Raw genomic sequence first — 10,359 nt, forward strand, 5'->3', positions numbered from 1 at the left:
TTTCGACTTCCATTTCCCACCCCTCACGCGATAGTTAGACCAATAGTAATTTTTTGGTCTGGGGTCTCCTGCTCCTCATTGGGTCTCATCGTCTTTCTGAGGCAAGCTGGTTTTCTCCTTATTCTTGTTTTTTTGCAGTCTCTGATGACGGTTGTACTTCTGTTTTTGTTGGGTCTGGCGGTTGCCTCCCAAGGTCTTATTTTCCCCCATTGTTTTGGCGTCTTCCCTCTCGGAGTCGGTGACACAGGTGCGCAGACTGCGTGTGGCTCCCTTATCTTCCCAGCCTGAACGAGCTCTGAGGCACTATTTTTTATTAAACTAAGTAAAGATTCGTTACTTTTCCCACGCACGGCCTAAGGCTTCAGCAAATCTAGCCACTCATGCTAAGCAAGTTTTATGTAAGTTGTGCTAAGCAGCCATTTCTAGACAGTTTCAATTCACTATTCTTTAACAGTTTCCCCCCTTTGTTTTTATGAAGCATCCCTGCTAATATTTTAAACAGAGTTCTCGAAGTCTTTCGAGGCATACTATCACTTTCCATACTCTTATATATAATATGATCGTAAGCAATAGGCATAACACAGTTAAACTGAACACAACTACTACTGGGTGCAATACATGATTATAAATCCCTGTTGTGGTTGGTGACCACCCTAGAAGAGTTTCCCAGCCATGATGTTCTCCATCCCTTTTTACCCTTTCTAAGATATGATGTATCTCTTTTGCATCATGGTGAACAGTGATTAGAGTTTTCTGTCCACTGTTCCGGATGTGCTCTAGCAGTCAACGCAAATCATCATGTTGCAGTAGTTTCCTTACCAGGGTGAGATTCATCCCAATGGGAGTAGGTAGTAAATTTTGAATTAATGTATAATTAGATTGTAACAATTGATAAGACGTGATAGGAGCTGAATAATTGAAATCACATCCCATGATTTTGGTAAAGCTACAAATACAAATATTTCAATGATTACTCATATCTACTACAATGCCATCTATAACTATAAGACTACAAAAGGTTCTCATACATACACACCCTCTCCCAATATATACAAGTATAGTTGCAGGTGTTTCATCAGGGTGTATTTCAAAGTGACAAACATTTTGCTCAGTGTCAAGACAAATGTCTTGGGCTTTGATGGTATTACTTTCACAAATAAACCCTTGCTGTTCCTGTACAATACATGCGCTAACGTCCACAGTTTGCCATTTATTTCCATTTCGTTGGGCCCATACTCTGTGTTCCAATGGATAGAGTATAGCTCCATTGTGATTTAATCCTAACGCAATGATTGGATATATTGTATATGTTGAAGCATTACGTATTGTTGAAACAAAGGCTGTGGCCTCAGTGTTGATAGGATCATAAGTAAAATTGACCAGATACCACCAGGATTGGAATTCCTTTTCAAATTCGGTCACTGTCGCCTTCTGATGCGACACTCTCCCGTTCGCCTGAGACGGCACGGAGGCTCCCCCAGCCTCCGGGCCAATGAGCACTGACACCAATATGAGGATGCTGCAAATGGCGTTTATTGTACGCATGTATTTGCTTATATACCTACAAGCATACTGCTATCTCTACGTCATATCCTTCCTCTTCCTTCCTCTTTCCGTGCCATCGCGAGATCTTCCGATCGCCGTTCCCTACATCTCCCCCTCCCCATGCTTTGACTATGCTATTTGCTTTAAATTGCCGTGTCGCGGGTTAAGCGTTCATAGTGTGGGTGTGGGTGGGACCACCCCTTTTCTAGCAGTTGTCTTACCAAGCATCTAAACACTAGTCTACATACTAATATGCCTAGCACGAGCATCAGTAGCAGGTGCAACTCTTCTATTAGTAATTGCCTGGCCCATGGTCCTAGCCCAAGCCAATTACCACTACTGAACCCAGAAGGTCAAGCTCTTGCGGGTCCCAGGGCAATGACGCATTCAGCGTGTCAATGCTCTCTCAGCTTTGGTAGGTCTACGGTCAAATTCAATGGGACCCCTATTAAGCATGTCTTAAAAGGGCTGCCCCGCACCCACCAACGTCAGGCAAAATTGCTTATTTCCTGTCCGGTTTGCCAGGTGAGCCATTGTGGCGGACAGATGAATGAATTTTTTGCCTTAAACATTTCTTGGTGCATGGGGTGCAGGCAGGCCATAACCCCGAACAAGCCATCTGTCCCTGGCGGAAACAGGACTGGGCTGCTGCGACCCCTGAGATGGTCTCCCTGCGACCACCCGGAACACACCGAGCCTGCACTGAACGAGACCACAGTCGGGCAGAGACTTTGGGATCTGTTTTTAGCACAACTTCTATAAAACTTGCTTGGCATGAGTGGCTAAATTTGCTGAAGCCTTAGGCCGCACTCCCTAGTTTGGTGAGAAAGGGCCCCAGAGCTGGTGCAGGCGGGAATGATAAGGGAGTTACCAGCAATTTGCATTCCTGTGCACTGCTGAAACAGTGCTAATTGCTGGAGTTACCACCTCTTTGTCAAGACCTTGAGAGATGATGGTGGGACCCGAGGAAGGAAGACACACCTATAGGAAGGAAGACACACCTGTCTGCAGAAACTGCAACAGAAAAGATAAGGGAGAAAAGAAACAGCCTGCCTAGGAACAACGATGAGATCCAATAAGGAGCAGGAGACCCCAGACTCAAAAATTACTATTGGTCTGAACTACCACGTGGGGGGGTGGGAAACTTAATTTGAAAAAGCTATAATTGCCCAGGGACCTCTTTGTTCAGGGTCCCTCTTTGGAGGTACCCAACTCGAGCTGTAACCACTGCACGCGTGTCATTCCGAGCTAACCTAGGGTCGGACCCAACTCGAGTTGTAATTACTGCACGCGCACCACCAAAACTTACACCCAGGGTGAAGAGGAGCCACCTACCACCAGACGGGAGCCCCCCCCACTGCCGAGACTCCCAAAGGAAGAGGACCAACAGGACGCCGCTGGATCCACGGGTGGTGATATCTTTCTCTCTCTCTCTCTCTCTCTCTCTCTTTCCCCTTCTCTTTTGTTGAATGTTGGTAAGATCTGTTTTGTCTAGCTAGTTGCAGTATTCACCATTGAATTATCCTATTTGACCACATGCCTTATCTTTGTGTTAATAAATCTTAAAACTGGTTGGCTGGTGTCGTTTCACCTTAATTCAGTCCAAGGGCATCACGAACTTGGTCGTTTGGCCCCAAGGGGAGGGAGGTCGTCCTGAACGACTCCTTTCGGGCCGCGACATAATTGGCGTAGTCGGCAGGATGCCCTTGAGATACTGAACCTACCAGAAGGCACCAGGGCCCTTAGCGTGGCCCCTTCCTTGGGAAGTGCCTGCCAGGAGCGGGGACAGAGGATCTTGTTGTAAAGATCCACACTGGGTACGTGAACCCACAGTAGGCTGAATAATTTGGAGTACAGAGGATCTTGTTGTAAAGATCCACACTGGGTACGTGAACCCACAGTAGGCTGAATAATTTGGAGTACAGAGGATCTTGTTGTAAAGATCCGCACTGGGTACGTGAACCCACAGTAGGCTGAATAATTTGGAGTACAGAGGATCTTGTTGTAAAGATCCACACTGGGTACGTGAACCCACAGTAGGCTGAATAACTTGGAGTAGTCTCCTTTTGTGTTGTGTGATAGTTGTTGTCGGGATCGATTTGAGGATCCGACAATGGAGGATAATCCTCTCTTTGAAAAATTGAAGGGCTATAAAGCCCTGCCCTCTCTTCCTGGCATGGCTTGGGCCCAAAACAATTGGCATGACTCAAAGGCGGTGGCAGATAGGATCACTCTTTTGGCAAAGGAACGAAAACTACAAACCGGGAAAGGAAAAGCAACAGTTTGTGCTGTTTTAGGGGCGGCACTAATTGCTGCCCAGAGGGAGAGGCAAGGTGATAAAGAGACAATTGAGTCCTTGCAAGAACAGATAAGAAACTCGCAGAGTCGAGACAAAGAGACAATTGAGTCTTTGCAAGAACAGGTGAGAAACTTGCAAAGTCAACTCGCTGCTGAGCGCAACCATACTCAGCGACTTCAAACAATCTTATCGGACTCATTAGACCGAGAGAGAATCCTGCGGTCTGAACTGGAAGAAAACAGGCGGGGGTGTGATGATAGTGACCTGGGATTCTCGAATTTGGCAAAACTAGACGGAAAACAGGCATCTGATCTAAAATCCATATATCCAATTAAAGAATTAGAAGAGAGCAGGAACCTCTTTTATCCTGGAGATGGGAACGTAGTAATGAGACCCTTGATTAAAACTGAAACCATTGATAATGGTCAAGGGGGTATTCAACAACATACCACGCGTATTATCCCCTATTCCCCTCAGGACTTGGCTAAAATACAGGAAAAATACTCCCGGGGCTCCCGGGAAACTGAAACTGAGTATGTGTGGAGAGTCTCCCTCACTGGGGGGGATCGCATTCTGCTGAGCGAAGATGAGGCTAGAGGATATTGGGGACCCGGAGTCTTCCTAACCACAAATGATAATAGGGAACCATGGTCCTTGACCCAGAGGGTAGCCTACTGGGCAGGAGGATTAGACCCAATGGAAAGAGGAGACCCTTTTTCTATTAAAACACCCACAGCGGGCCACATTTTGGAAAGCGTGCAGAAAACTGCTTGCCTCCAATTGATGCATGACCGTTTGCTGCTTCCGCAGCAGCCCTCCCCCATGCAGTGTGTGGCAGACCCCGAGAGGTTACATCCTCTGATCAGGGGACTTCCTGATGCTTTAAAGCTATATGCTGTTCAGCTGCAAGACCGATTACGAGCTCTCCGACCGAGGGGAAGGGGAGGCTCCCCTGACATGACTTGGGGGGAAGTGGCACAGGAACTAATTAATTACGGAAGGCGTATGGGGTTCACTGGCCAGGGGGAAACAAAGCATAAAGCAGAAATAAGAAGAGTTGAGGAAGGTGGGAGGCAACATAAATCGCCGCGACCCCCACATCCTGGGAAACCGGTACGGGTGTCGGGTAGCAGGAGACAATTATTGTGGGCAGAAGGCATTTCAAAGGGAATTCCCAGAGAAGTCATGGATAGGTTACCAACTCCCAACCTGGAAAGTTTGGTAAGAAGTTGGGACAGGATAAGGGGAACCCCATCTTCCTCAAATCCCAAAGATCCTGCTCCCCTATCCCAAGAACCTAGAGTAGTAACCCCGTCTGCGCCCCAGGAAATTGATGTGGTTGATTTTAAAAGCCCGGAGTCGGGAAAACCCCCCAAGCTGTCCCTTTTAAGTGAGCCGGGGAATGGCCAGTGGGTCCACTTAAGGAGGCTCACAGAAAACAGCAGAGGAGACTTGTTGATAACTTTCCCACTAGGGCCCTTTAAAACTCCAGTTACTTTCTTAGTAGACACTGGGGCCCAGATATCAGCTCTTCGGAAGGATATTGCTGATAACAATGGAATAGTGGCCGATAAGAAACCAATCTGGGTCACTGATGTTTTTGGTAATTCTAAACCACAACCGACAGCCCGAATTAAATGCTGGCTGCCAGGTGATGAATCTCCAGTTGAAACCACAATGATACTAGGAGATTTGCCAACAAATATTATGGGACTTGACCTACTAAAAGGCCGTACCTGGGTAGACTTGGGAGGAAAAGAGTGGACGTTTGGACTCCCTGTAGCCTCGACGAGGCTGCTTCAGTCAGCACCCGCACTTCCTCCTTCAAAAATAATCAATGTCAAACCCTATGCTCTGCCATTAGGAGCAAGGGAGGGAATTGCCCCTGTAATAACTGAATTACGAGAACAGGAGATAATTATTCCCACTCACTCACCCTGTAACTCCCCTGTGTGGCCAGTCTGTAAACCAAACAGAAAGTGGAGATTGACAATTGATTATCGGCATCTGAATAACAATACAGGCCCACTGACGGCTGCTGTGCCAAATATTGCTGAATTAATAGCAACTATCCAGGAGAAGTCCCACCCTGTGATGGCAACAATCGATGTCAAATACATGTATTTTATGGTCCCTTTGCAGCCTGAGGACCAAGAGCGTTTTGCCTTCACGTGGGAGAGACAGCAATACAAGTTCACTCAACTACCTCAGGGGTACAAGCATCCCCCTACGCTAGCACAAGAGCTCGAAACTGTCCCCATACAGGTGGGAGTCAAAATTTATCAATACATAGACGGCATGCTCATGGGAGGGAGCCAGGTAGAGGACGTTGAGAGAACACAGTGCAACATTATTGCTCACCTAGAGCAGACAGGGCTGACAATTCCGTCTGAAAAGATCCAAACTCCCTCCAGTGAAGTAAAATTTTGGGGAATCTGGTGGAGGGGGGGGATGACCTGCATTCCCCCGGATACCCTGTCCTCATTAGACTCAATTAAAATGCTGGAGTCCAAAAAGGACCTGCAACATGCTCTAGGGCTGCTCGTATTTTGGAGGAAGCACATTCCTGATTTTTCAATTATTGCCAGGCCATTATATGACGCTGAAAAACAGTACACTACGTGGGAGAAGGGGATGTTTGTAGTCAGCCTCACCCTAAGGGAGGCTGAACGAACTATTCGAAAGCAACCCATAGTTCTCCAAGGTCCGTTTAAGGTGACCAAAGCAGTCCTGGCAGGGACCCCGCCCCCTGACGGGGTGGCTCAGAGAGCCTCTGTACGAAAATGGTACACACAAATACAGCACTATTGCAAAGTCTTCTCCGTAACAGAGGGAGCTGCTAAAGTTTTAAATATACAAGATGAGGCAGACTTGAATAAAGAAACCCCCCAACTCCCCTCTGTAATTCTAGTAGCTCCCCCATTTTCCAATCAGATCCTAAATGCTTCCTCAAAGCAGAAAGGGAAAACCTGGAGATACCAGGCTGTGGCGCTGCAAGTGGGGACTAAGGAGCAGATCATTACAGAGGGAGAGGGCAGTGCGCAGGTGGGAGAGCTGGCTGCAGTGTGGAGCGTATCCCAATGCAAAGGCCAGGCTACCTCCCCTGTACACATCTACATGGACTCATATATGGTGTTCAAAGGCTGCCCAGAATGGCTTCCTTTTTGGGAGCAAAACTGCTGGGAGGTTAATAGAATAATAAATATACTTGGAGAGCAAAAGATGCTAGTGGGAAAACCCACAAGATTCACACAAAATGGATTATTCCCTCCTTCTGACCTGAGGAGCGAGTTTGTTCTTATTTATGTTTTCAAGGGTGGTGGTCTGACCAAGATGCACCTACTACTCTGGACCATCCTGATTCAAGGATGCATCCACGAGGGCAACGAACGACCACTCCCTCTACCTTCCCCCAACTCATTTAATCTCTTCGAGAACAACGAGTTCGTGTTGCTGGTGAAAGCAGTAAGCCAAACTTTCAATTTAAGCCACTGCTGGGTTTGCGGAGGACCGCTAGGGTTATCAAGCTGGCCGTGGACATCCACATCCCTCACCCCAGACCAGATCGTAAGCAATTACAGCGAAACCGTGGACGACATGTGGGACGACAGTGGGACCTGGCCAATTCAGTTTCCAGCCATGGAGCAATATTGTTTAATTCGTACCCAGGAGGGAGGGATCGAAGTGGGGGAAAGTAAATGTCGATGGACACTCACTCATAAGCCGCTTGACAAAAACAGGAATCTCCACCTATGGATGTGGCTCAATGAAACGGGGTGTCATCGGGGACTTGAGGGATACTGGTCAAACAAAAACAAAACTTTAACTCTCCAACGACCCAATTATCCCCCTTACAAGCAAACCTGCAAATGGGAAGGCACTTCTGGGGCTTGGTATTATACCGGCCAAATAGGTGATGGGGCAACCACATTTTTCAGCCCTCTGGGCGACAGAGACACAACTTACTTTCAATTCCCACCAGGGATAAACGGGCCATTTGCTCAGGGCATTGGAGCTAAGAAGGGGCATTATTGGATCTGCAGACACACAGCATATAAATTTTTACCCGCGGGGTGGTCGGGAATTTGTTATACAGGGATTATCAGACCTTTGTTTTTCCTTTTACCAGAAACAGGCGGACCTTGGTTAGGCATAAAAGTATATGATAACCTCGGAGACAGAAGGGTTGCCCGTAAGACGCGATCCATTAAGGTAGATTTGGGTGAGATGCAAAAATGGGGAAATAATGAGTGGCCTCCTGAACGAATAGTTCAACATTACGGGCCTGCAACCTGGAATCCTAATGAACTAATATCGGGGGCAAGAGAACCAATTTACAACCTAAAAGTGGCTCTAGAAATTATTACCAACAAAACCGCTGATGCAAAAGATCTTTTAACTCTGCAGTCCCAACAGATGCGCACGGCAATCCTTCAGCACCGCATGGTTTTAGACTATCTGTTAGCTGAAGAGGGAGAGGTGTGTGGGAAATTAAATATTTCCAACTGTTGTTTAGAAATAGATGATGTAGGCGAGGTAGTTCTCCAGTTAACCAAAGATATCAGAAAAATAGCCCATGTCCCCGTCCAAACCTGGAACGGCTGGAGTGGCAATTTGTGGTCCTGGTTACCGGGGGCACCGTGGGTGAAACAGTTAATATTGTATTTGTTAGGTGCAGTTGCCGCTTTAATGTTTTTACCTTGTACAATTCCTTGCTTTGTTCAATTAATCCGACATGCAATTTGTTCCTACCACCTCACCCGACGGCATAAAGAAAATCCGTGCCATCTATTGGCCACAGCCAACCACAGTACCCATCATTTAAACCCATTCCCAGTTTACCCTGAAGGAGGAAATTGCATATTGACATCCATACCGCATTTGCCAGCTGTTATACCTGTTGTAACAATCACTTACCTTCGTTAACTCAATTTTGATGTGTGTTCTGTGAAGTTAAAAGTTGCTAAAATTGTTAAAGCATGAGCTTGCATTGGGCAACACCTCTGTGTAACCACTGTTAAGCACCTTTTACCTGAACCTGTATCGTTCCTTTTACTCTTCCCATGACTTGTTCTACCCTTTCTATACTTCTTTCTGATATCTCTCTCTCTATCTCATATCACCACTGTGGATGAAGACTTCAGGAAGGAGACGTACCAATCAATGTTTAAGTCACGGGGTGGTGTGGCGGACAGATGAATGAATTTTTTGCCTTAAACATTTCTTGGTGCATGGGGTGCAGGCAGGCCATAACCCCGAACAAGCCATCTGTCCCTGGCGGAAACAGGACTGGGCTGCTGCGACCCCTGAGATGGTCTCCCTGCGACCACCCGGAACACACCGAGCCTGCACTGAACGAGACCACAGTCGGGCAGAGACTTTGGGATCTGTTTTTAGCACAACTTCTATAAAACTTGCTTGGCATGAGTGGCTAAATTTGCTGAAGCCTTAGGCCGCACTCCCTAGTTTGGTGAGAAAGGGCCCCAGAGCTGGTGCAGGCGGGAATGATAAGGGAGTTACCAGCAATTTGCATTCCTGTGCACTGCTGAAACAGTGCTAATTGCTGGAGTTACCACCTCTTTGTCAAGACCTTGAGAGATGATGGTGGGACCCGAGGAAGGAAGACACACCTATAGGAAGGAAGACACACCTGTCTGCAGAAACTGCAACAGAAAAGATAAGGGAGAAAAGAAACAGCCTGCCTAGGAACAACGATGAGATCCAATAAGGAGCAGGAGACCCCAGACTCAAAAATTACTATTGGTCTGAACTACCACGTGGGGGGGTGGGAAACTTAATTTGAAAAAGCTATAATTGCCCAGGGACCTCTTTGTTCAGGGTCCCTCTTTGGAGGTACCCAACTCGAGCTGTAACCACTGCACGCGTGTCATTCCGAGCTAACCTAGGGTCGGACCCAACTCGAGTTGTAATTACTGCACGCGCACCACCAAAACTTACACCCAGGGTGAAGAGGAGCCACCTACCACCAGACGGGAGCCCCCCCCACTGCCGAGACTCCCAAAGGAAGAGGACCAACAGGACGCCGCTGGATCCACGGGTGGTGATATCTTTCTCTCTCTCTCTCTCTCTCTCTCTCTTTCCCCTTCTCTTTTGTTGAATGTTGGTAAGATCTGTTTTGTCTAGCTAGTTGCAGTATTCACCATTGAATTATCCTATTTGACCACATGCCTTATCTTTGTGTTAATAAATCTTAAAACTGGTTGGCTGGTGTCGTTTCACCTTAATTCAGTCCAAGGGCATCACGAACTTGGTCGTTTGGCCCCAAGGGGAGGGAGGTCGTCCTGAACGACTCCTTTCGGGCCGCGACAGCCATAGATTGTTACTACCCCATTTCGCTAACATTGGTTCGCCTTTCACCCCTTGGAGTCCCAGTCCCAGCATCGCTACGAGGAGAGCTACTTGGGTTGCTCCCCCTGCCATCTTCTCAGGTTTTCTGGTTACGCGTTGTTCTTGTGGTTTCACGCGCCTTTTCTCATCTGTTCTTCTTCTCCTGT

General features: G+C 47.3%; 1 long non-coding RNA gene across 1 annotated transcript; it reads left to right on the forward strand.

Moving 5' to 3' along the window:
• The first annotated feature begins 2,084 nt into the window (after positions 1-2,084).
• LOC135326625 (uncharacterized) lies at positions 2,085-10,066 on the forward strand. Its single transcript, XR_010386926.1, has 2 exons — positions 2,085-2,954; positions 5,987-10,066. It is a non-coding gene; the product is annotated as an uncharacterized LOC135326625 (long non-coding RNA).
• The last annotated feature ends 293 nt before the right edge of the window (positions 10,067-10,359 follow it).

Source organism: Dromaius novaehollandiae, unplaced genomic scaffold, assembly GCF_036370855.1.
Source record: "Dromaius novaehollandiae isolate bDroNov1 unplaced genomic scaffold, bDroNov1.hap1 HAP1_SCAFFOLD_33, whole genome shotgun sequence".
In the NCBI taxonomy this organism is placed as follows: domain Eukaryota; kingdom Metazoa; phylum Chordata; class Aves; order Casuariiformes; family Dromaiidae; genus Dromaius; species Dromaius novaehollandiae.